We start from the raw sequence: 5,440 nt of genomic DNA, 5'->3' as shown, positions 1-5,440 counted from the left end.
CACAAAAGGACACTTTCTCTTGATACAACCTGAAAATAACACATATTCCAATAGTATATCATTTTTTCTTTCACTTAAATGTCTTGTTACCCATCTTTCCCCCTGATCCATACAGTGTTATTAAATGAGTACTTCTTTCCAGTTGTAATCAGACTAGCAGACTTGCTTTTTTGACCCATATAGTGTTGTAAAAAGCATAACTAGAATTATTCTAGCAGGGCATGTACTCTTTAGTTTATCTCAGGCTTCTTCATTCTCTATTCTATTTGTGGTAGCTTGACTCTCAGCTGTTCCCCAGTGATCCCTTCTCCTGGTATTCCTGCTCACAGCGTATCAGAGTTGACTTGTGTGATCAACAGGATACAGCAGAAGTAATGGTATATCACTTCAGGTATTAGATTATAAAAAACTATGGCATTCTCTTTCCTGAATCATTTGCTACAGGGAAAGCAGCTGCTTTGTTGTGAAGATACTCACAGAAGCCTACAGAGAGACACACACGGCAAGGAAATGAAGTTTGCCGACAAGCACATGAGGATGGAAGTGGGTCTTCCACTTCAAATGACTGCAGCCCCAATCAACCTCATGCATGCAACCTCAGAAGAAATCCTCAGCCAAAATGACCCACTTAAGCCACCCCTGAATTCTTGACCCACAGAAACTGTTAAATAATCAATAGTGGTTTGCAGTTACTAAGGTTTGGGGTAAATATGTTATGCAGCAATAGATAATGAATATAATATTCTATCGAGAATATTCACCCATGCAGTATTTAAAGGATTTTGAGAATGTAACCTTGTATTATTTAGGATAACTATTGTTAGCTGCCATAATACATACGTAGGCCAACTAGAACCCATAGCCATTCTTATTGCCTTGAAGCATAAACAACACATTTCTCTCGTGTCATTATTGGTAAAAACTTAAGAACACAACTCTAGCCAAACTGCAAGGGAGACAGGTAAATGAACTCATCTGGATGCAGAAAGAGGAAATGTTTTACAGGTAATATTGACTCTGCCATTTGACTCCTGCTTTAGAGCTGAAGTTGTGAAGGAGGGATGTTCAATACATTCAAAGAGAAATTCTGTACTATTAAATACTCCTTGAATTTCTGTTTCTTTATGGATTATTGACAAAGTCAGAATATTCTTAATACTTTGTTGAATTTTTTAAAGAAACTGATTTCAAGTTTGCCACCCACATGAAAGCAATTTTTCAGTGTTTCTTCAGAAACTACCTTGAATGAACTCCAAATACAGAAAGGATTGCAACATACCAGTTATCTTTTACTGTATAACAAACAACTACAAAACTTCAGTGGCATATGACAGTAAGAATTTATTACTCATATGCTCCCATGAACATCAGCTCAGCATTTTTGCCTATCTTAACTGGGCTCACTCACATGTTCTGAGGTGATCTGGTGGTCAACTGATCTAGGCTGGCTTTGTCTGGGGTGACGTAGGTGATTTGACTGTGCCCAGATGTCTTTCATCCTCCATTAGACTAGGTCAGGAATGTTTTCATGGTAATGACAGAGGCACAAGAGAGTGTAGAACCTAATGTGCAAGCTCATTTCAAGTCTTTGTTTACATTGCATATGCTAACACCCCATTGGCCAAAGCAAGATAAGAGGGGGGAGGCTACAAAACTATGGCAAAATGTGTGGATACAGGCAGAAGTGAAGGATCAGGACATCAGTGTAATCTACCACACATGCATACTCTGAAACATGAATGACTAAATAAATAGAAGGAGCACACAAACTTCAATAAAGGTAACCTGTAATTGTCTCTTTCTAAAGATGGCACCTTTGAAATGATTTTGATTTCTTCACATCCAATTTCATATATAATAAAACTCAATAACTCAATTTGACAAAATTGATGGTGAGTATGCTCTTCTATAACTCTTAGTAATAGCTCTGGTCAAAAAGACCACACTATTATTAAATTTGTCTTGATTGTAAAGTAATGAAAATTTTGTATGGATTCATGATTACACAAAAATAACATTTAAAGATATATTGGCCAATAGGTTTCACAGTAATATTAAAATTCCTCCTCTTCATCTTTTGGGTTTTATTTGTCAGGCAAAGTTTTTCTTAAGAAAATATAATTAGGGCGCCTGGGTGGCTCAGTTGGTTAAGCGACTGCCTTCGGCTCAGGTCATGGTCCCGGAGTCCTGGGATCGAGCCCCACATCGGGCTCCCAGCTCAGCGGGGAGCCTGCTTCTCCCTCTGACCCTCTCCCCTCTCATGCTGTTTCTCTCTCTCTTTCTCAAATAAATAAATAAATAAAATCTTTAAAAAAAAAAGAAAATATAATTAATAGATTTTGTTTCTTTTGGACTATGAGACAATTATTGGCAATGACAACACATAATAAATCATCTCAGATGTTTTCTTTAATTAATTAATTTGAACTATGTTTACTGAGCCCACTAAACCTACCATTTTGCTAGTTGTTTTTCGATGACTAGCAAAAAAAACTCAGATATTTACAAAGTTTATAACCTAGTGCAAAATATAAACAATAAATCAATATTTGACATACAATGCAATCAATGTAATTAAGTACAAATGTCTGTGGTACTTAAGAAAACAGGAGACCAACCCAAGCCAGACATGAGTAAAGCCTTTAAGAGACAAATCTCAGTCTGAATTTGGTCATGATAAGTCCACCAATGGGAAGAATGTTAGTTTCTTATGACAGATTTATAAAGGCATTTAAAATATATAATCAATAGATTAGGTGATTTATTGGAAACTGGGCATGAAGTGGAAAAAAGAGTTAAGAAAAAGGTTTAATTTTATTGTTATGGTAACTGCATTATTCAACAAGGTAGAGATACTTCATGAGAACAGTTCTGGTGGTAAAGATAACCCTATCACCTGGATATGATCGGTGCGAGGTTCCTATAAGAAATCCAAGTGGAAATATCTATAAGGCTGTTGGCTCCTTGCATCTGAAGATGAAGGGAATACCCTACGCAGGAGGCAAACATTTGGAAATGTTAGCTTATATGTTAGTTATATGCCAGATAGCCACTAAAGTCCTGGGAATAGTGGAACTGTCCAGAGAAGGTTGTCCACCAAGCAAAGGAGACAGCCTAAGACTGAAACCCAAAAAACTCCAACATTCATGGGCAGAATTAAATTCATCAACAAGAAGAAAAAAACAACCAGAATTGTAAAAAGAAAAGAGAATATGTTGTGATAAAAACTGAAGGAAGAGTTTTTTAAAGGACAAGTAAGTGATTAACATTTTTGAATACTTGTGTTTTATCAAATAAGGTCTGAAAAATCCACTGGACTTATCAACAAGATGGCTGCTGATATCACTGACAAGAGTAGAGGCAGTAGTGTGACTAGAAACTAGAATGTAGTTGATTGAAAAAAAATGGACACTTTGAAGCAGAGACTTTAAGTGTATCTAAGTCATCCAATAGAGATATGAAGAACATCATAAGAACAAAGAACTTTTATTTTTTTAATAATATGAGAAACTCAAATATTTTAAAACCCTACTGATTGGTAGAGGAAAAGAGTAAAAACCCAAATGCTGAACAAAGTGAATAAAGAGAGCAATCTTACAGAGAAAGGAGAGCAGATAGAAGTCAAAGCATGGATGTAGAAAATAATACTGAAAAAGAGTTTACTAAGCTGGTGTACTATTTAGGAAGAATTAGCAACATTTGAAAATAAACAAATGAAAAAATAATATGATAGTATTATTCAAATGGTTCTGAGACTCAATTTCTAATGTGTGGACGGGGCTGTTTCTCACACAGCAGCAAGTAAATCTCCAAACAACAGCTGGATGTCCTACAATTCAACTCAATCCTGATACTATTAATGAAGGATAGTCGGAAGAAAGGCAGGCAGGGACAAGCCCCCCCCCAAGAGGAAACCACTCTGAAAAGGATTTTACACCTCCCTGGAAGGAGCCCTCCACCCTTTCCCACATGAACAGACAAAAACCTGATTGGCTGACAGATGCAGGGAGGGAGGGTTAATCAGATTAAAACAGCTCGCCAACAAGCCCATAAAAACCCCTAGACTTAGAAACTCCGATGGCAACCCTCTCGGGTCCCCCCCCCCTTTGGGAGCCTTCTACTATATTGCTCAATAAACTTTGTTTTGCTGCCCACCACTCTTCGTCTGGTCTACCTCTTCATTCTTCGAAGAACTGCAGACACCGAAGGAAAAGAAATCCTGTAACACTATCTACCTGGAGATAGCATTAGATTCCACAGGTTGAGGACTCAGTCCTAAAAGCCTGCCTCCCCTATTTCCCCCACTCCCTTCAGATGCCATTTTGAAGCGCAGGTTGTCATCACCAACCAGCCATAAATCAGAAGTTCCCAAGCCCCCCTCCTCGGGTCTGACTAATTTGCTAGAGCAGTTCAAAGAACTCAGAGAAACATTTCACTTGTTAGATCACTGATTTATTACAAAACGATATAACTCAGGAAGAGCCAGATGGAGAAGATGCAAAGGGCAATATACGGGGAAAGAGGGCAGAGCCTTCATGCCCTCTCCAGTGCACCACTCTCCCAGCACCACCATGTATCCACCAACCTGGAAGCTCTCTGAAACCTGTCCTTGGGTTTTTATGGGAGCTTCATTACCTAGCCATGACTGATGAATTCATTGGCCATGGTGATTGATTCAACCTCCAGGCCCTCTCCCCCTCCCTGGAGGAGGTTGGGGGTGGAGTGTGGGTACTGGAGGTTCTAACCCTCTAAACACATGATGGTTGGCAACCAGCCCCCAGCCTTAGGTTGCATAAAGGCTTTGCCAAAGTTACCTCATTGACATAGCTAAAGACCTTTATTGCTCTTATCATGGGAAATTCCAAGGGTTTTAGGAGCCCTATGCCAGGAACTGGTTCTAAGGCCAAATAAATATTTCTTATAAATCACAATATTGAAACCAACACATTGAGCAGACAAATGCTTAACCACTGTACCCTAAGGAAACTCTGGTTAAGCTGACTGAATTAAGATCTTGTTCTGCAGAAGTTGACAGAACACCTGTAAGACTAGCTGAGACGGAAGAAAATCTGAAGAATTCTTGCAGTTGCACAGAAGGGACTGAGAGTGAACAAAAGGAACCCTGAGATGACATGCCCCAAGATCTCCTCCCTCATCATGTGTCTGCCACCATTTAATGAACATATGTCCTACGAAGAAACAGGATTCCTGCATGTGTGTGCTCAGAAAGGAAGACACTTTTTTCCCCTATAGCCAATCAGTGTATTCCACTGCACCTACATACCCTGTGACATCTTGACCCCTTATTCTTTTTTTTTTTTTAAAGATTTTATTTATTTATTTGACAGAGAGAGACACAGCGAGAGAGGGAACATAAGCAGGGGGAGTGGGGGAGGGAGAAGCAGGCTTCCCGCCGAGCAGGGAGCCCGATGTGGGACTC

The sequence above is a fragment of the Leptonychotes weddellii genome, chromosome X (assembly GCF_054177405.1).
Source record: "Leptonychotes weddellii isolate Sample4059 chromosome X, ASM5417740v2, whole genome shotgun sequence".
Lineage (NCBI taxonomy): Eukaryota > Metazoa > Chordata > Mammalia > Carnivora > Phocidae > Leptonychotes > Leptonychotes weddellii.
Note: the sequence above shows the minus strand (reverse complement) of the source record.